Source organism: Panulirus ornatus, chromosome 49 (genome assembly GCF_036320965.1).
Source record: "Panulirus ornatus isolate Po-2019 chromosome 49, ASM3632096v1, whole genome shotgun sequence".
Taxonomy (NCBI): domain Eukaryota; kingdom Metazoa; phylum Arthropoda; class Malacostraca; order Decapoda; family Palinuridae; genus Panulirus; species Panulirus ornatus.
In genome coordinates, this window is record NC_092272.1 from 5,691,765 (window position 1) to 5,714,539 (window position 22,775).

At 40.4% G+C, this 22,775-nt stretch overlaps 1 protein-coding gene across 3 annotated transcripts in view; it reads right to left on the reverse strand.

Moving 5' to 3' along the window:
• Positions 1 to 22,775, reverse strand: part of LOC139764365 (uncharacterized) — an 82,125-nt gene that overhangs the window by 32,193 nt on the left and 27,157 nt on the right. For all 3 annotated transcript variants that reach the window (XM_071690900.1, XM_071690901.1, XM_071690899.1), the window contains exon 2: positions 14,551 to 14,582. The gene's annotated coding sequence lies outside the window, so the exon portion shown is untranslated. The remainder of the gene's footprint in view (positions 1 to 14,550; positions 14,583 to 22,775) is intronic.

Consider the following 22,775-nt stretch of genomic DNA (forward strand, 5'->3'; position numbering starts at 1 on the left):
GTACAAATTCCCGCCGCGGAAATAAATGCTACGATGGAATTGATTTTATTGACAAATACTCGTAACGCTTTGCAGCTGTCAAGACAGAAATTGAACGAATATATCTGAGAAACCTAAGTCGCACTCTTCGTATTTCACGACAATGAACTAAACATTTCCCACTGTATTTAATGAGTGAAACAAACTGACAATATACACTTAGCAATATTCATTTTTTTCAAGAAGATATGTATGTATGTATGTATGTATGTATGTATGTATGTATGTATGTTTATATATGAATGTTTGTATGCAAATGAACATCGACGGTAGAATCCTTTATCTCATATCTCAAAGTATATCTATTTGCTTTAAGTAATTTTGAAAAACTGTGGCCCTGGACGACAAAGTTACTAAAAGGTTTCATCCTTAATTTTTCTTCCTTCTTTCCATTTTATATTCATTGTTACTTCATTCCCATTCATTGATCAGATTCTATATACATCTTTGGTATGTTTTCTTCAAAAGGATAAGATTAAACACGTCACATAACACAACAACCTCAGGTTATAGTTAATTAAACACGTCACATAACACAACAACCTCAGGTTATAGTTAATTTTCAAACATGTTTAATGAAATCATAAAAAAAGTCATATAACCTGAAACAATAAAACAATTTTTAAGTTGTATCTCAAAGGCATTCTAAGTGATTTCCCTGCCCATATTCCTTCATTATTTCTACTTTAAGTTTTCAAATAGCCTAAATCCTTAAAGTATTAGAAATCCCTTAAGTTTGTTATTAAGAAGTATTACAAAGGTGTGCAGGATATAAAAGGAAAAATCAAGTTTAAATAGTCACGTTGAATTTAGGTTTTATTGATTATATTTTCTAGGGTGATAATATTGTTTCCGTCTTCCCCCGCCGCCGCTAGAAACAGGTCACTGGAACACACACCCCCCCTGCCCCCCCACCCATCCATCCCCACCTCAAACACTATCGATAAAAATGGCCTCCAATATATTTCTTTCTCTTTTATATCATGAAATATTGCTCTTCGTAAAGACTAGTCGGTAGGGCATGAGAGAGAGAGAGAGAGAGAGAGAGAGAGAGAGAGAGAGAGAGAGAGAGAGAGAGAGAGAGAGAGAGAGAGAGAGAGAGAGAGAGAGAGAGAGAGAGAGCCCCTCCTCTGGGGGTGAGTGGGAGGGGGGGGTTGTTTGTATGTGGGGGGGGGGGAGGGAGTGGGGTCAAAAGGTGGTAGGGATTCAAGGTGGTGACGGTCAGTTAATCATAGACTGATTAATAATCGACAAACGTGATTATTTGTTAATCAGATGGATCGATGGATGGGTCCCTATCTCATGTGTGTGTGTGTGTGTGTGTGTGTGTGTGTGTGTGTGTGTATCATCACTACTCCAACGTCAGAGTTTGTTTTTCCACAGTATGCAAATCCGGACACCAGACAGGCCAACAGAGCCAAACATCGAAAGTAAAACATTTAAAAAAGAGACATTCCTCGCGACTTTCATACGTGTGTCTTATCCTTCGTTGCCTCTGACAACCTGCAATTAGTCAAGTTATCGCTCGAAATCACAATTTTAAACTCAGCTTCTCCTCCTCGACGCAGGGAAAAGAGCCAGGACAAAATTTTTTTTGGGAAAATCCTGAAGGAATGACTTTGCCAGCGTCACTGTGTGTTGATACCCCGTCGTCATGTTCGAGAAATACTCACAAAAATGGGAAGCAAGAATAGAGAAATGATACTTTCTGCGTCTATATTGTCCATCAACAGTTAGATCATTTACTGTTCATTATTGGAAACACATTTTGATTATATATATATATATATATATATATATATATATATATATATATATATATATATATATATATATATATATATATATATATATATATATATATATATATATATACAGAGAGAGAGAGAGAGAGAGAGAGAGAGAGAGAGAGAGAGAGAGAGAGAGAGAGAGAGAGAGAGAGAGAGAGAATCACATATTCATATATAGGATCATAAGTAGTTAAGCTGGAAGATACAATGGAATGATTGTTTCTCACTAAGCAGGATGGTCCAATATGTACTTTAGTAGTTTAGTTGACCAGAAGGGAAGAGAGCAATGTGGCTGTTTGTAAGGTAGTTTGAGTGAACGAAAGGTAGATTTGTAGGGAGGTTTCTTCAAAAGGTAGATTGATAGTTCAGCAGTTAGGTAGTTAGGCAGGCAGGGGTGCTGGTCGTTAGGTTGGTAAATATGTAGGCTTTGTAGGCTAGGAAACTGTTTAATTGGTTGGTCCTTAAGTAGGTAAGCAATTACTGAATATTTAAAGCTAAATAAGCTGGACTAATTAGATGTTTACGTTGTGCTTAATCTCATTTGTTGATTTGGGTAAGTGGAAGGCAAATAGGAAGGAGAAAATTACTCCCATAGTAAAGATCAGTTGTCATTATAGATAGCTGTCATTTGGTAAACATGGCAATAATAGTCACATGATTAATATTCAAACATAAGTCTCATGGTAAGTAAACGTTTGAGTGTTATTAGTCCCATGGTAAGTAAACGTTTGAATGTTATTAATCCCATGGTAAGTAAACGTTTGAGTGTTATTAGTCCCATGGTAAGTAAACGTTTGAGTGTTAGTTCTATGCTCAAAGTGTTTAAGGTTAGTTCCATGGTAACTATTACTCCCATGAGAGACAAGGTCTCATTGTGAACATTCATACATTAATTGCATGTGTAACATCAGCCCCATGTCAAACATTCCTCCCATAGTAAGAATTTATACATTACTCCCTTGTTGAATATATAAACATTCTTCCTATGGAGAGCTTACATGATTAACATTTCACACATCAGTCCCATGGTAGAGAAGGTTTCATACTAAACATGAAAAATGACTCCCACAGTGTAGAAAATCATAGTGTTACTCACTAGTCTTACACAGTATGTGTTGTTGCTTGGGAGAGAGAGAGAGAGAGAGAGAGAGAGAGAGAGAGAGAGAGAGAGAGAGAGAGAGAGAGAGAGAGAGAGAGAGAGAGAGAGAGAGAGAGAGAGAGAGAGAGAGAGAGAGAGAGAGAGAGAGAGAGAGAGAGAGAGAGAGAGAGAGAACTAAGGTATGATAAAGAGCAAGATGAGAAAAATGCAGAGGGTAACACAAGCAAGCAAAGAAACAAGCAAGAAAACATTTCACTGAGAGCAAGCCTCCCACCCAGCCCAGCCCAACATTATCTTGCTTCAAGCAGTGATCTCAAGACGGCAACACTCTACTTCTTATGTTTTATGTAAACAATAAACATTCTCACTCAAGAATCAACAACCCAAATCTCTCCTTCTGTTTACCTTTATTTCCAGACCTAAGACCAACTCCTTCACACATTGCTAATTCCAGGATTGAAGGGTTGTGGAAATGGAATGAGACTGGAATATTTTCGTTCTCTTGGTGAGTTGTTGAGTGTTTCTTGTTTTGCAATATTGCTCAATGGTAGTCAAGGGAAAAATGATGATCATGAATGCGTAATGGGTTCCAGGTAATGGGGGTAATGGGGATGGTAGCTTTTTCTGGTTCACAGTTCACACCTGCTCATTAATCTTGTAAATTTGCATGTGTTTAATATTCAGATAGGGCAGTTGAATCATGTGTGTGTGTGTGTGTGTGTGTGTGTGTGTGTGTGTGTGTGTGTGTGTGGCTGTCTGTCTGTCTGTGTTTGCAGAGAGAGAGAGAGAGAGAGAGAGAGAGAGAGAGAGACAGACAGACAGACAGACAGACAGACAGACAGACAGAAAAGGCGAAGAAAGTTTGGACAGAAACAGAAACTTCTTCAAAAATATAGATGCTAAAACTCAGCCCAGAAGATTGTAAAGTAATGAATACTACGAAGGTTAGAGCGACCCAAACTCACATCGGGAAAAAAGAATTAAGGACAGAATCAACTCTTGAGATCCGCCATCTACTTGAAGGTAATCCATAGTACAAGTGAGGCAGATTCTGAGGCCCTTGAGAGGGACAGGCTATATCTTCGAGAAGTTAAAGTTTCTTTGAAGTTTCTCAGACGAGAACTTGTCGAGGATTTAGCTTTTGATTGTGATCAATTCTTCAGCAGAGTCAGGTCATGGAACAGGAGGTTAGAGGCCACACATTATGAGATATAAAGAGCTATGTGAGCAAACGTCTCGAGGAACCATAATTATGAGCAGTTAACCACATCATTACTGATTCATAAATGTGACCAAATGTGACCTTATTTTCCTCAGCAGTGATGTAGACTTTCACACCATCTTCTCTCCTCTCCTTGTAAGTCACTCCTCTTGGTTATGGCACCCTCCACCGACGTAATTAAGATAAATGAGTTATGAGGACAGGAGGAAACTCCAGAGACTGCCTCATTCAATGAGGGAAGACATGCTAATCAACTTTCGATTCCTTGAGAGTCTCAGACCAGCTTCACGTACCGGTGTTGTGAGAGAGGAAGTATGGAGGTAGACGCTGCAGGATGCTGGGTCAGAGGACACTTGGGAAGGACGTGTGGAAATAGTCCTTTGATCGGCAACAGAAACGTGGAGCAAAGTGGAGTGTGTGGTGGTGGGGGCCGAAGCCTGAGAATCTCAGGGTTCGAGTCCCAGTTCTAGCAGCCGACTCACAGTCATCCAAGCTGTATGTATGTATGTATGAAATATACATAAATAGACTTTATATAAATATATATATATATATATATATATATATATATATATATATATATATATATATATATATATATATATATATATATATATATATATATATATATATATATATATATATATATATATATATATATATATATATATATATATATTCATTTATTCAAATACCTATGTATTCATTTACTTTTTCACTATCGTATTCATTTGTTTATCAAACTATCATAACACTTTGAAAACATATAATCACCATGACTTCGCACATGCAAATGAATTTGCTTGAACGCCTCGCCTTGCACGAAGCTATTCTATTATTATTGCGAATTGTGAATGCAAAATATCAACCAGTTTCTTGCCAGTTCGTCTGAGAGACACGAGAAAATAATGAAACTTGTAAATTAGACTTTGGAGAAACGGGAAAGATAGACGAAGCAAGACTGGTGCCGTTCGCAGATCTCCTTCGGGTTTTCGACTTGTAAATGAAGCGGATTCAGGAAGCGGATTCATGAAGCGGATTCATTCGTTGGCTGAAGAATGAAAAAAGAAATGCATTGAATTCGCATAAAATGTTTGCTTCCATTTGCCTGCCCTGTCTGCTTCAGTTATTTAAAACATTTCGTGGGTTTTCTCAGTGAGTATACCTTACATTACATAGTATACCTTACATTACATAGTATACCTTACATTACATAGTATACCTTACATTACATAGTATACCATTGTTGTTTTCTAAGAGACGATGAAAAGAAGAGAATTATTTCGATTATCACATGGAACTGTCTAACGTTAAAATGATCAGAATTATCCAGACGAAATTACCTTAATCATTGACATAATGGAGATAGACATCTTCATTACGAGTAAAAAGGCGAAATGCATCTTGATTACTGAGTAAAAGACGAAAATTATTTCCAGTATGATTACAAAGTGAAAGTCATCTTGCTAATTATCAGGAAAACGAGGATGACGTCACTGCCAGAAAGATGAAAATGATCTAAATTACTGGTGAAATGTGAGGATTACATCAACTACCAATAAACAAACGAAAATTATCTTAAGTTTACAAAATATCACACTTTTCAAAGTTGTAATACTTTATGTACCGGATGATATAACACGGTCACCTGGGTGGTGCTGCTGTTGGCCAGGGTTCGATCCACGGCTCGGGCAGACGGCCCACAGCTCACCCATCTGTTTATCTTTCCTCTGTTTGGTATACAAATGGGCACCAAATTCGGTCAGGGTGAAGCACACAGCTGTGGCAGCTTGTAACTCGGCTCGAATAAACCCAGAAGTGTCCATGTCCGGAGACATGGCCCTCAATGACTCTCTCTCTCTCTCTCTCTCTCTCTCTCTCTCTCTCTCTCTCTCTCTCTCTCTCTCTCTCTCTCTCTCTCTCTCTCTCTCTCTCTCTCTCGTTCCGTGCATCTAGCAGTAAATTTCCCCGGACCAGAAAATTGCGACACATACTTTTGAAAATGACACTGACTGACGTTTTTCTACACTTTGAAATCATTCAATAGAAGTGTGCGCCAGAGAGAGAGAGAGAGAGAGAGAGAGAGAGAGAGAGAGAGAGAGAGAGAGAGAGAGAGAGAGAGAGAGAGAGAGAGAGAGAAAGAAAGAAAGAAAGAAAGAGAGAGAGAGGGAGAGACTGTAACTACAGCGAGATTCTACCACTATGTTATGCGAGCGCTTGCCCCACAGACAGAAATAAAGAGGGAAAGATCATAAAAATTTGTGTGTGTGTGTGTGTGTGTGTGTGTGTGTGTGTGTGTGTGTGTGTGTGTGTGATTGCCCCTGGGAGAGGCAGATTAAGATGACGGTAGATATCAGAAAAATCATTAGATATCTCGAGCAAAATTGATTTCGTCTTCAGGAGGAAGAAGGAGGAGGAGGAGGAGGAGGAGGAGGAGGAGGAGTGATAGATTTCTCCCCAGAAATATCTAAGAATCTGATAATTTATGGCCTCTGTGTCTTGGGGATCAGCGAAGGAGGCCTGAGAATTTACGAGTGAGACGAGAGAATTGGCTCAGCCTTGTGTTGCTGGGGTGTTGCAGGAGCTCTTGTGTTGCTGTGGTGTTGCAAGAGCTATCCTCCGTTACTGGTGTGGAGTTTTTGTGTTGCTGATGTGTTGAAGGAACCATCTGTGTTGCTAATGCATCATGTTGTTTCTGTGTTGTCTCTAGCGACATGTATGTGAAAGCTGAGGTAAACACGTCATATACTTGTATGAATCGAGGCTGTAATTTGGCTGTTGAACTACCCAATAAGTGAATGTTTATACCTGACTGTACCCAGAGGAGGTCATCACTTTGCGGTCCCTCACCTGTAGGACGACGATGACGACCCTGCCGCTGTTGTTACCCATAACAACAAAGCTCTTGTCTCCATTGCACCTCCAAAACATCCGCTACAACCTCCAAAGACCTGAACCACCTCCAACTGCGTCATCATCAGCCAAAGAACAGTTGTTAGTCATACATGTTTGCATTTCTTCCAGCCTCGCCCACCCCCTTACTGTCCCCCCCCCCCCCCCCGCCCCCCGAGCCATCCCTCCGGGTTGTTCAGTCTTCCAAACTTTTCGGTGGCATTCTGGACTATAAAGTAAGCTGGAGGGAACACGTCAGCACCATCATCAAATCCTTCCACTACCGTCTCTATTATTTCTCGTCGACCCAAACCACTCGGTCTCCCTCCGCCTAAGCATCTCCACAACTTTTACTCTATAACTTTCCTCCTTCGTCTTCCTCCCTCTACGCTACACAACATTGACAACTAGAAGAGCTGCAGAAAATGGCATGCAAGATATTCCTCTCTCTCCCTCTTACGTCACGTTTCGAGAGGCCCTGAGCTACAGCCTTCTCAGTGGAGGAGACAAGAGTAAGGGGAGACCTCCAAGTTCCTCTACCACTTTCAAGTTGTCAACGGTGATAAGTTCTACGTAAAATGTAAAGGTAGAGCAACTAGTGGCCATAGCAGGATAGAGCAACTCGTGGCCATAGCAAGGTAGAGCAACTAGTGGCCATAGCAAGATGGAACAACTAATGGCCATTGCAAAGTAGAGCAACTAGTGGCCATTAACGAAATAAAAAGCAAGAAAGTTTTTCGAAGATTTGTGAAGATTTATGCTGGTGGTGTGGTGTGTGGATGGGATAAGCTTAGTGACAGAGCTGTGAATGCTGCACGTGTGCAGAAGTTCAACACATGGAGCCCCCTTGAGTGTAGAACTCCCTCCCGCTTCTGTACAGATAGGATATCATAAATAGGTAACAAAAGAGTTAACTTCTAAGGTCCTTTCGACTCTTCCTGATCATCAATTGGGACTCACCAGACAGTTTGAGATGGAGTTGCTACACCATCCTCGCCATCGTCACCTCTTACCACCTGAGATCACTCGTCCCCGAGTTGCTGTTCGACACTACAACCTCATCGAATTCACCTGAGCTCGTACAAACCTCTACAGGAACAGGATCATCCCAACCTCCCTGAACACCGTAAGTAACAGTAAGTAACAGATGCACTAAACATGAAATTCCATCTTTGTACATACATAGAACAGGTCAAAATCCCCTTCTTTTATACAGTCCTTCTCTTATCATTCTTTCTCCTTTGTGCAGCTTCAACCTTTCATCATTATCATTCATCGGTCCAAACACACACACACACACACACACACACACACACACACACACACACACACACACACGCACGCACGCACGCACGCACCATTACGTTAATAACAACCTTAATCATATTTCTGATAGATTACCTAGCCCGCCTTCAGTATCACTATTCCTTACATATCATATCTTCAACACTTTGCTTTCACCATGCAATATAACTTGCCTTTAAAAAAAGTATTTCTTTATATTAAGTTCGATGCTTGGCTGCTAAGAGACATCGTCATACATGTGTAACAAATAAAGTTAATCTATCGTCTATGTATAATCGTCCACGACTTTAGATATAAAAAGCGAATAAACGTTTGGTATATATTTCAGAAAACATTGTCTGTTTATGTAAATTAAACGAGAATTCCAAAATTGTGTGATTTTTAAAGTCAGGCAGATTATACAGGAGAAGGTGGATCGAGTTTTTCTTTTGTGTCTTGCCTTATACGTTATTAAGATGCAGACGTTGGAGGTGCCTCTCCTTAACTGGGCAAGTGAAGCGACATTCAAGACGAGGAATCAAGGCAAACGAATTTGTTTACAAAGAAGAATGTAAAGAAAGTTTTACATAAGGAAAATTTACATGTTATCAAGACCAGACGGGAGTGGGACGCAGACTTAGCAGCCAAGAGGATGAGAAGGATGTGTTATCAAGGGGATGAGAAGGATGTGTTATCAAGGATGAGAAGGATGTGTTATCAAGGGGATGAGAAGGATGTGTTATCAAGGGGATGAGAAGGATGTGTTATCAAGGGGATGAGAAGGATGTGTTATCAAGGGGATGAGAAGGATGTGTTATCAAGAGGAGGAGAAGGATGTGTTATCAAGAGGATGAGAAGGATGTGTTATCAAGAGGAGGAGAAGGATGTGTTATCAAGGGGAAGGAGAAGGATGTGTTATCAAGAGGAGGAGAAGGATGTGTTATCAAGAGGAGGAGAAGGATGTGTTATCAAGAGGATGAGAAGGATGTGTTATCAAGAGGAGGAGAAGGATGTGTTATCAAGGGGAAGGAGAAGGATGTGTTATCAAGAGGAGGAGAAGGATGTGTTATCAAGAGGATGAGAAGGATGTGTTATCAAGGGGATGAGAAGGATGTGTTATCAAGAGGATGAGAAGGATGTGTTATCAAGAGGAAGGAGAGAGACATGAACTTTAACGAGAGGAAAAGTAGAGAATCACTCGTTTAAGTGAAAGGACAAACATACACTTAATCAAGTATCATAGAATAAGTGCTTACTATCATGAGGAAATAAAGATAAGTGTTTGATCATCAGGAGACGAAGAGAAACTCTTACTGGAGGGAATAAATAAAGACTCAGGGAGAAAGACATGTAATTTCAAGAGGACTGGAAGACCTAAACACATACTCAGGAGGAGATGAAACCAGTTAGTGTGTAGCATGAGAGATCACACTACCAGCACAAGCATACTGAACTCTTACACTCTACCAGCGTCACACTGATCACACTACCCACAGTATACCTACCTGGCAGCTGCTCTACCAGCGTCACACTGATCACACTACCCACAGTATACCTACCTGGCAGCTACTCTATATGCTTATCATTTACCATGACAGTTCACACGTATATCACAAACAGTCAAACTAAATCATTTACATTAAAAAAAAAAGGGAAAAAAATTCCACGCGTGCTCGCTCGGTCAATACCTACAACTCTGAGAGCCTCAGCCAGGCCAGAGGAAGAGAGAGAGAAAGAGAAAAAAACGCAATTTGCATATTAACTTGAGCTGGTCTGGCAGGAAGAGAAGGTTAGGAAGATACACCACATCATCATGATGGAAGATGACACGAGAGGTCATATTATAAGGAAACTCTACATGTATATAATGCTATATGTATAAATATATGTTACACACACACACACACACACACACACACACACACACGTAAGACAAATGTATTGGGCTTTTACTTTAAGTCTCTGTTACAGTTCTGTTGCTGCTATGATAGAGTTCTGTTTGCTCTCTGTTAGGGTTATCTTCCTCCTCTGTTTGTTTGCTGTTGGTGACGTAATCATACATTGTAAATACTCTCTCTCTCTCTCTCTCTCTCTCTCTCTCTCTCTCTCTCTCTCTCTCTCTCTCTCTCTCTCTCTCTCTCTCTCTCTCTCTCTCTCTCTCTTTACTCACCTCTTGAGCTCTGTTGACTGAATCCATTACCCCAAGACATCCTCCTTGCCCTGTAAGGGGTCCTTCATTATAATCTTAATTGGGAAGTTCTCCTAATTGAACATAAATTACTGCACAACAGGAAGCCGCTCATGTCTTGACACTGTTTACTGCACATTTTACTATGACCCTCCGAGCCAAGATCGCTTGTAAAAGTTTTAATATTTTTCTTGTATCTCAGAAGTTTTAATTTTTATGTTTTTATAATAACTGGTAATTATGTCAGGTAATTATGTTAATGAGCTTTTTTCCCAGTATCATGGTCCATAGATTTTCAGGATTACATTTTCATTATCGTTTAAAGAGAATATATATATATATATATATATATATATATATATATATATATATATATATATATATGTATATATATATATATATATATATATATATATATATATATATATATATATATATATATATATAGAAGGTAGTATATGTATATGGGGAGGAGCCTTGTGCTTCAGTCACCGGTCTTGACCATCAATACAGCTGAGGTATGACTGGTGTATGCAGCAGATAACTTCATCATAGACCACCAGGTCTCCTAGTGTTATATTTACTTCACTAGTACTGCTCACACACCTTCCTCACTAGTACTGTTCACACATCTTCCTCACTAGTACTGCTCACACATCTTCCTCACTAGTACTGGTCACACACCTTCCTCACTAGTACTGCTCACACATCTTCCTCACTAGTACTGCTCACACATCTTCCTCACTAGTACTGCTCACACATCTTCCTCACTAGTACCTGCTCACACATCTCCTCACTAGTACTGGTCACACACCCTTCCTCACTAGTACTGCTCACACATCTTCCTCACTAGTACTGTTCACACACCTTCCTCACTAGTACTGCTCACACATCTTCCTCACTAGTACTGGTCACACACCTTCCTCACTAGTACTGCTCACACATCTTCCTCACTAGTACTGTTCACACACCTTCCTCACTAGTACTGCTCACACATCTTCCTCACTAGTACTGGTCACACACCTTCCTCACTAGTACTGCTCACACATCTTCCTCACTAGTACTGGTCACACATCTTCCTCACTAGTACTGGTCACACACCTTCCTCACTAGTACTGCTCACACATCTTCCTCACTAGTACTGCTCACACATCTTCCTCACTAGTACTGGTCACACATCTTCCTCACTAGTACTGGTCACACATCTTCCTCACTAGTACTGGTCACACACCTTCCTCACTAGTACTGCTCACACATCTTCCTCACTAGTACTGCTCACACATCTTCCTCACTAGTACTGGTCACACACCTTCCTCACTAGTACTGCTCACACATCTTCCTCACTAGTACTGCTCACACATCTTCCTCACTAGTACTGGTCACACACCTTCCTCACTAGTACTGCTCACACATCTTCCTCACTAGTACTGCTCACACATCTTCCTCACTAGTACTGGTCACACATCTTCCTCACTAGTACTGCTCACACATCTTCCTCACTAGTACTGGTCACACACCTTCCTCACTAGTACTGCTCACACATCTTCCTCACTAGTACTGCTCACACATCTTCCTCACTAGTACTGCTCACACATCTTCCTCACTAGTACTGGTCACACACCTTCCTCACTAGTACTGCTCACACATCTTCCTCACTAGTACTGCTCACACATCTTCCTCACTAGTACTGCTCACACATCTTCCTCACTAGTACTGCTCACACATCTTCCTCACTAGTACTGGTCACACACCTTCCTCACTAGTACTGCTCACACATCTTCCTCACTAGTACTGCTCACACATCTTCCTCACTAGTACTGGTCACACACCTTCCTCACTAGTACTGCTCACACATCTTCCTCACTAGTACTGCTCACACATCTTCCTCACATTTTCTATGGAATATTTCCCCCCCCCCCCAATAGAGGCTGGACCTAAGAGGTATATTTAAGGTCAGAGGAGCAAGACAGAACCAGCTGCGGGTGTACCGGTCTCCCACAGCTGGTGGAGACGTCTGCCAGATGTCACCAGCTACCAGATGGCTGGGGATTTACACGACTCGAGTCCTCAGCACCATCTGGTGACAGATGGGAGAGAGAGAGAGAGAGAGAGAGAGAGAGAGAGAGAGAGAGAGAGAGAGAGAGAGAGAGAGAGATCATATATATCTAGGGATACATGTACACACACACACACACACACACACACTGATGAGAAGGGAAATTCTGTAGAACAAAATGTAGTTTTGGCACATCATTACATTTTCCCTGAAGATCCAGCATCCAGAGAGATAATTCCAGCATGGACAAATACTGGAACGTATGATTCCATTCTCAATATTTCCCTCCGTCACTTCTCATTTATATGAATAATACGTACAAATTCCCTGAGATATTCAAATCCAGTTATCGTCAGTTCAACAAATAATTCCATTTAAGATCTTGGCCTGGTCGGGGAGGAAGATCTCGGGTGGGTGGCCCTGTGTTTCAGCTTCATTCATTTTCATAAAGAATAACATACTGGATTAAAGAAGATGGACTGAGGTAGGTTTTATATACACTTCAACATCTTCATTGCAAATGCTCAAAACAACTTATGATATATATATATACATATATATATATATATATATATATATATATATATATATATATATATATATATATATATATATATATATATATATATATATATATATATATATATATATATATATATATATATATATAGTTAGTTAGTTAGTTGGAAAATGGTTGAATGAAATTGTGTGTGTAGATTGAATTTCCTACAATTGGTGAAACGAACCAACACAATAAATGCAACACTTGGTCCAGCAACACTATATCACAACCAAAAACGACACACCATTGATGAATACTTAATGATAATCTATTATCATGGAAATGAGGAGGATCATTCAAATAGAATTCTTCGTTTTTTTTTTTTTGCTTTTTTTAAATTACGAATAAACCCTCAGTGTTACCAACACAAGTAATCAGGCGAGCAAGTTAGACCCTGGCAAGTTGAGTTGGTAGCTGCTTCGGGAACCGGAATTACCACCATTACCGTGATTAAATAAGGGTCACATTTCATCTCGAGGCCATTATATATGTCACGAGACTCCTTGGAGGAATTCAGATGTGGAACTCAATTTCCTGTAAGGTAGAAGTCAATTCTGACTTCGCAGTGTTCCAGCGAGGATGTGTGACAACATTAACACTAGTGTGTATGTAACGATGCTTTTCCCCTTACATTCTAGTGACTCATCAACCTTATCATCACGGAAGAAAAGATGACAAAAAACGGAAGATGTGTTACAACACTGTGAGTCCTGATATTATATTTGTAATCTAAATGAAAATTTGGCTAAGATGACGATACTAAAAGAACTGAAAGGTATTTGGTTTTTTTTTTTTAGCAGAGTATCTCGCTTTTGTTGCGTTCGGACGCAGGTGATTACCGGGGGAGAGAGAGAGAGAGAGAGAGAGAGAGAGAGAAAGAGAGAGAGAGAGAGAGAGAGAGAGAGAGAGAGAGAGAGAGAGAGAGAGAGAGAGAGAGAGCAATTCTACTTTCATGAGGTATTACCCGCTCTGAAGCGTTCAACATGCCGAAGGTTTTCTACAACATTGCCAAAGAAGGTAGTCTAATTTGCATGACTTTCTCAACATGTCTGATAGATAATTACATCTACCCCTCAAAAATCTGCCCCTCATTATCTACCCCTCATTATCTACCCCTCATTATCTACCCCTCATTATCTACCTTATCAAACATACGTCCAAAGAACTGCAGAAATAAGCCCCCACCATTCACAAACAGGCTAGTTTACTGGATTAAATTTGGTGCAGTGGATAGTTCTGTTTGATATATTTAATTTTGAAAGTCGTGTCTATAACCTTCAACAACCTATAACCCTGCAACAACCTATAACCCTGCAACAACTTATAACCCTGCAACAACCTATAACTCTACAATAACCTATAACCCTGCAACAACCGTATTTATGATGTCTTATAATGATATATTAATATGAACTCACCTTTTTTGCTGGTATATCCTTCAGCATGGTCTCTGAAACAGAAAGAAAAAGTATTAGATGTATTATCATTGCTATAATGGTGCAAACTATTATATTGCTGCAAATGTGAGTCAAATGTTCCCAGTTCCCAGCACTGTGAGGCTGATAAGAACGAAAAGCCAGCGATTTAACTCGAAAAATCAACACTTTGGGGAAGTTTGCTTTTATTGGTGACGTCACGACAGAAACCACGCCCACAGCATGTCGGCCAGCCAGTCACAGACCGACAAGATTGCCACATTTTATAATTAAAGCATAATAATCAAGTTTCCTCTCTAATTCAGTAGTTCTGTTGATTCTAACACCTGTTTTTTCTTTTTTCATATTGACACTTCAATAACATCAGTCAGTAAGGTATACAATGTAACAGTTCATATGAGAAGAAAAGAGTCTTAAAGAACTAAAAAAATCTTTATGGAAACGTGTAACCATTGATATATTCAGATGAACCGTATCTAGAAAGAGAAGCAATAATATGATGACTTAGTAAACTGGCGGAATACTAGATGATATAATGATTTTCATGACAAACCTCTAAGGTGATATAGTTGGTTAAGAGTTAACATGTCTCTAGGAAGGGGATAGTATGTTTATATATTTGGATAGATGGAATTACGAATCAGGCAAGGCACTTGTACTGCATCGGTCTGTAAATGATGGAGGTGGCGTCTGGGTTAGAAATAAAGAATATTGAGTAAAAAACTATTTATTGTGGAACTAAGACCAAAATTCTCCCCTCACGATTGTTGATATAGGACGGGAACTTCTAAGTCTTCATAAAACCCGTACCTGCTTGATTCTTTTAGTAATTTATTATGCAAATGTCAGGGGGAAAAAAAAGTGATTCCATTCTTTCACATTACTTGGGGAAAATCTTTTTAAAAATCTTCCAAGTTTTATAACGAGTTAAAGACACAAGGAACAAACCTACATGGGAACTTACACAACTCAGGCAGCGGCGCTGGAGTTACTGAACCATGTAAGTGTTAAAGTTGGATCTTTTGACTCATAAAATAGAACTTCAAGTGCCACTTTAAGGTGGTAAGTGGCTGGGAGAGTTACTTCAGGTAGGAGAGTGTAAGTGAGAAGTGAGAGCTGTGCGCCAGACAGCCAGTATTTCGTCTTGGTTCCAAAAATATTCGTCTGTAGTGTGCGACCTGACGTAACCATAGGACTAGAATACCTAAGACGCCATTCAAACACCCCGTTACACGGTTTCAGAATCTTAGGGGCAGAGAGACACTTCTGTATTCTTCTACGTGCTTCAACACCCTTCTACAGACTCCAAGCCTCCTACAGGCACCGACACAACTCCTACATCCCTCAGAATCTTGGATCCTTCAACATTACCTACTTTGTTTTCTACAACCAAATCAGACATGGTGTCTCATGTCACCTTAGTTATACTATTCACATCTGAGCTTTGTATCAAGACTTGTTATATCAGCATGAAATTCTGTCCAGCTCCAGGGACATCTTTGCCGGAGTTTGAGACGAATAAAGAAAATAAACAGCTAACCTGCTGCTTATTGTAGCGCCTCAGAGTGGCTGATGGTCACCTTCTTGGTCAGTTGTAAACACATCGCTCCGGCCAGTGGCAACATCGAGGTCGAAATGGATTATCTGAAGCTCCGGGGAATCATAGAACCCCGTCAGATCAGGATGGAATGGTCGACATGGGTAGTGAGGGGATGAATGAACCAGAGAGAGAGAGAGAGAGAGAGAGAGAGAGAGAGAGAGAGAGAGAGAGAGGTGGCAAATCCATGGAAGGAATATTGATAATTACAAGCAAATAAAAGTGTTCTCTGTATATCAAGACATCGTAAGACTGTTGATCACACAAGAGAAACTACTACCATAAGTGTTCGACTCTGGCGACCACACCAAGTAACCACGTCAAGCAGCTGCATGAAGTGCTACTGTCAGGCAATCGTCAGTGTACCATTATCTGAACCTAATCCAGAGATCTTCAAAGATCCTCTGCTTACTTTACAGATGAACAAATAAGGAAAAAACTGAATTCATCATAAAGAAAAACTGGGTCGACCTGACGCTGGTCCTGTCGCCAACACGTCTTGAATGAAATTTGTTCAGAAATTCCAGGTTCGAAAAATTTCAGAGACTGTTTTTGCTGCTCTTTTCCTTTTTTTTTTTTTGAAACTTGTGTCTTTTCAAGAGAACTGAAGAAGAAGAAGAAGAAGAAGAAGAAGAAGAAGAAGAAGAAGAAGAAGAAGAAGAAGAAGAAGAGGAGGAGGAGGAGGAAGAGGAGAAGGAAAAAGATGGAGACATCAGAGTTAGCGTCGCTGGGGACATTTTTCATCGTCCTGTCGTTAAAGTAAATGCTGCCGTCTTCGTAAGGCAGTAAAACCTTGGGTTTAACATTCGTCTCAGCTGTCGGGCGGGTTCCCATTCAGCCGCATCTATGTATTCGAAGCTTCGACTCCCAGACAAACCTCTGGTCAGAGAGAGTACAAACTGAACGTCTCTTCAGCGGGGACGTGGTTCCCATAGCTGAAAATTCTCACTTCTTTTCGTCTTTTTTCTTCCTCATTATTTCATCAATTGAAGCAGAGATCCAATTCAGATTTTCGATGAGTTAGGAGTTCTGTTCACTTCATCTGTAGGGGTTCCACAGGGCGGTGTACCAGGACCTCCTCTGTTTTGCCGAGCGACTGGAAGCACAGCACTCAGTCTGCTCAGCAGATCTTGTTTTCCAGAACTATATGGGTGCTGCACATAGCATCTAAGAACCCCAGTCGTCAGGCCTCTCTCTCTCTCTCTCTCTCTCTCTCTCTCTCTCTCTCTCTCTCTCTCTCTCTCTCTCTCTCTCTCTCTCTCTCTCTCTCTAATCTAGCCAAATGCGACATGATCGTTCCTTGCCCACGCATTTCCAGCAATATTGTAACAGGCCTTCCAGCAGACCAGTCCATTAGTTCCAGAGACAGCATCCCGCTGGGTGGAGGGCCCGTAAGGTTCCAGTGACTGTGACAGCAGCTTGGGGACAAGAAATGAAGAGGATCTGAAATGGATGTGAGACGGGATTAGTCTCGCTCTGATGCTGGAGGCGCCCCACCTGACCCTCCTGAAGTGTTCTTTATGTGAGGAAAATGAACAAGTTCCTCTCATGAGGTTTTCCCTTCCTCGTAATGACGACACTTCAGGCGAAGGCACCGAGACGCCCTGGTGACAAAGAGAGAGAGAGAGAGAGAGAGAGAGAGAGAGAGAGAGAGAGAGAGAGAGAGAGAGAGAGAGAGAGAGAGAGAGAGTCACCAACCAGTAATACATATATCTGAGTTATAGACAGTGCGAATATAAAGGGCTGAAAGACATACAGATGTACTTGCAGCTCACGGACACGTACCAATTGCATGCATTTACACCCATGTCTGCAGCGAGCTATAACCCGTTCCTTCCCTGACTGCTCCCAACAAAGATGCAATATGCGATAAAGGTTTCCTTGACACTCAGGTCAAGGGAGAAATATGCCATATGAGATTTTAGGCAAAATGGTTCATGGTGGCGGAACCAATGAGCTGGCTCGCGCTGGTTTGAACAAAAAAAAAAATCTGAATTGGTTCGTACTGGTTCAGACGGAAAGCTGCGCTGGTTCGTATGAGTTTGAGCAGAGCGAATAAACCAGTTGTGTTGGTTAGAAACAGACGACGGGACTCGCTCATGTTGGTTCGAACGAGACGGCTCAAGTGTTTCGTACTGGTTCGAGCAGAATAACTGAGTGGTTCGTATTGGTTCACGCAAGACTACGATCAGGACGACTAAGCTAACCTTTTTGGCCTGACCTGACCGACGCTTGTCGTCGTGGCCACGGGTCGTACCGTCGTGCTCACGGGTCGTGCTCGAATCTCAGCCCTCCTGCCGGGTTTTGTGAGGCTTGAATCCCCGGCAGCATACAAGTGGGGGAATTTGTTGGGTCAAACAGTCATATCTGAGACCCTGGGGCTGCCACACGATGCTTCTGGGATCTCTCAGCCGAACTGTGGAAGCTGTGCAGGTCTGTGGAGTGTGTGTGTGTGTGTGTGTGTGTGTCTGTCTGTCTGTCTGTCTGTCTGTGTATGTATGTGCGTATGTGAAAGATAGATAGATAGATAGATAGATAGATAGATAGATAGAGAGAGAGAGAGAGAGATAGAGAGAGAGAGAGAGAGAGAGAGAGAGAGAGAGAGAGAGAACGAAATCACTCAATACCGACATTTTTCGTTTCAAGTAAATTGCTTCCCAGATTTACATCCTCTCTCTCTCTCTCTCTCTCTCTCTCTCTCTCTCTCTCTCTCTCTCTCTCTCTCTCTCTCTCTCTCTCTCTCTCTCTACCAGAATTTTCTTACCCTAACTGTTCTAACTTCCTAACTCTGTTATTTCTCTCTATATTTACATTTCTCATTTGTTGTGACTTGTGTTCACGTATGAGACTCATCATCATCATCATCATCAACATCAACACTGCTGAGGATATTCCAAACATCTGAAATAATCATTATCTCTCAGTGACGTTGTGAAATACTCTGGTATGATTTAGTGTATACAGGAATTTTCCCCTCTCATACTGTGAACATAAATTAGGGGACTTGCAAAGGTGGAAAGACAAACAATAAATGAAAGGAACTGGGAGGGATTAGTGAGCAGGAGAGAGAGAGAGGAAGAGTCAACTCACAATTGAAATGGAACTGATTAGAATGAAAGGAAATAACAGAGAATGTAGCCAGGCAATATGTAGGTGTGACAGAAGGGGATACATAGCCAGGAAGGTAAAGGATACATTGTCAATTTTCCATTTATTCATTTATCAAAACATCAAATTAGTTTCCAATTAATCCGTAACATCGAGTTTAATGGAGCTCGAGTAAATGATCTGGTTCTCAGAATGTGTCAGTGACGTTACTGGCTTCCTCAGAACCCCAAGTGTTAGTGATGTGTCACTAGAAGCTCCTGGCTTCCTCAGAACTCCAGCACGCGTCACGGATCTGTTACTAGATCCAAAGCTGGTTCTTAGGATGTGTCGTAAACTTAATCAGGAGAGAAGGGGACAGTGTTCCCACCACAGATGACAACATTATGACAGTTCGTGTCATGCTAATCTTGACTTCATTCTATGATGTTTTGTGTCGTGGGTCACAACGTTTACTTTCCAGAGCCGAGTCAGTGTGGAGGAAGTACAGACGTCCTACAGGACCTGAGAATATCCCTAGGACCTCCTCGTGGATGGGGTGTGTGTGTGTGGGGGGTGGAAGGATGGGGGCTGAAATCTTTTATGATGGCACGAGAGCTAAAACCCTCCAGGCATATGAAAGTGAAGACCTTCGTAGGCTTAGAGACGTACTATCAACACCTCGTAGGCTTATATAGCTGCAGTTAACACTATTGTCAAATGATATACCTTACGTGTCGCCTCCATCACAAGATCCAGCCCTACAGACAAGTGTCCTTCTGTAAACAGGGACATGTTTCGTCACGGATGATTAAGATTGTGAACACGTCAACAAAATGCCCAGCCACTCTTAAGAATGATGAGAAGGAAGTTAATGAGGAGGACAATGAGTGAAATGTTTAAGGATAAACTTAATTAAAAACGTTGAGGAGAATGAATCATTAATATCAGAGCTTCAGGCACGCAATGAAAGACTCAATGGAAGTACAAAAGATTTTTCCTAAATACTTCACAAACACTTAGTAACATAAAAGACATAATTAAGATTTAGTATTAATGAAAGTGTTACTTGTGTTGCCTAAAAATCTAGTTTTAATATTGGGTGATAAATTACAACAGAAGGTAATGCTTGATTATATTTTCAGGGTGATCTTAGAAACAGCAAGTTAGCTTGATATTGTTAATGATACAGGCTTAATGTATACTAGGTCGACGATATCGTCTACTTAACACAATACTAGGAAACCTAGAGGCATCTAGGAATGGGCTAGAGAGTTCATGATAAGGTTATAACAATTCGAAGATCATATGTAACGAGTTAATGATAATTCTTACTATTTCCTGCTTGACTTGGAATAAGTCATGGCTTATGATACACTGAGCTTTTGAAGGAAAGGCTCACACACACACACACACACACACACACACACACATATATATATATATATATATATATATATATATATATATATATATATATATATATATATATATATATATATATATATATATATATTCTGTCACCTCGTCTTTCTATCTTTATCTAAGAGCAGACACCTGCGTTCTGGAGGAAAAAATTACCGAGCGCACCAACCTTAGCGTAGGTAACCAAACACTGACACACAATCTTCCTGGCGACGTTTCCCTCGTCACATTCGTCACGGCAACGAGATAACAAGGTGTAGCGTCTCCACCCAGCGAAGAAGACCCCCAGCGTACACCTTCCAAGAGAATTTGTAAGGTGAGAAGCTAGAGTGTCGGTGGTACAAAGAGAGAGAAAGTGAGAAAGAGAAAGAGAGAGACAAAGTTAATGGGGGCTGTTAGGAGTATTGGAGGCATGGAAAATGGTAGAATAAATATCGAGTATCATTATTATGTTTCTGTGTCTTTTCAAACACCTAATTTCCTTGTCCATACAAAATCATTTTTCAATTTTTCTATCAATTCTGTCAAGCAAATCCTCACATCGCCCTCCTAATAACAAATCCAACAGCAACTGTGAGGAGGGATTATTAGCTTACAACAAGCAATTACTAAAGTACCAACTCACTTGTTGGCTCGAACTCATTTCGAAACAGTTTAGAACTGGCTCGAAGTTTATGCACTCTGGACCAATATAATCCAGTCCTGTGGCCACCGTTGTAACAGGCCGTTGTTGGTATAATAACAGGGATTTCTGTTTTTATAATGAGAGGTGATATCAAATATTTAGTAGATTTATCTATAGAGAGAAGAACCATATCTAGTTCTGATAACGACTTCAACAGCAGCAGAACGAGTCCCAGTTTCAATAGGGATGGAGTGTTGTTACATTTACTGTGTGTTACATGCTGAAAGGACCTTAGAGACGTGCAAATTGCTGGCTAACAAAGGTGTGTGCGCACCTGTGGCGGGAGAACAGGTGTTGATAAGTTAGCGATAGAGGCACAGAAGGGCAACCAAAATACGCTGGTGTAAATGCTACGTAAGAAGCGACTATCTACACTAATTATCTTTTCAAAATTTTCATCTTTATATCTGTTATTCCAGTTATCACATTCAACCCTTGGTCTTACATCTTCCAATGTTCAAACTTATTTCTTCCTTAACTTACATGTAAACATGCTGACAAATACACATACATGCATACAAACGTTTATATACATATATATATATATATATATATATATATATATATATATATATATATATATATATATATACCTCTCTCTCTCTCTCTCTCTCTCTCTCTCTCTCTCTCTCTCTCTCTCTCTCTCTCTCTCTCTCTCTCTCTCTCTCACACGCCTGACCAACCTTTACCAACTCGCGATTTCTCCAAGTTTTGAAACAACATTGTTGGAAAATAGCCATCGCTGGCTGAGCCATTGATTGGTGGGACTCATCACGACCCACGACCAATTAGCACGACCAAGAATCATCAGAGAGCACGACCAGTTGGTACGACCCATTACAGAGCGTCCCAAGTCCCACCGAGACAAAGGAACGTGATCACAATTGACCCAATTGTTCCTAACTCTTCAGACAACTGAAAAAATTGATGTATATATATATATATATATATATATATATATATATATATATATATATATATATATATATATATATATAATAAGGGTTACCTAATTGAGAAATATACTTAGAATCTGATGGAAATAGCATTCTGTGGTGGAACTCGTATAAGAGTTGATTATTTCAGCCCAAATGGATGATGGGAGGAGGAGGAGGAGGAGGAGGAGGAGGAGGAGGACCTGAAAACATTTCAGGTCCAGATGACAAAGATGCTCCTGATGGAGGACACATGAAAGGCTCCCTCCAATCTCAGATGCACCGGAGAATTATTCTCTCATTTTTTTTGCTCAACAACAAAGAAAAAAAAAATCGTCTAAGAAAATGTATAAAATTGGACGCCGAGTGAGAGTTCGCGAATGTATTTGAATGAATCTAAATAATGATTCAAATGAGGATGTAAATGTATGTATCAATTATTCACTTTGAGTGAGAACATCTATCGATCTATCGATCTTTT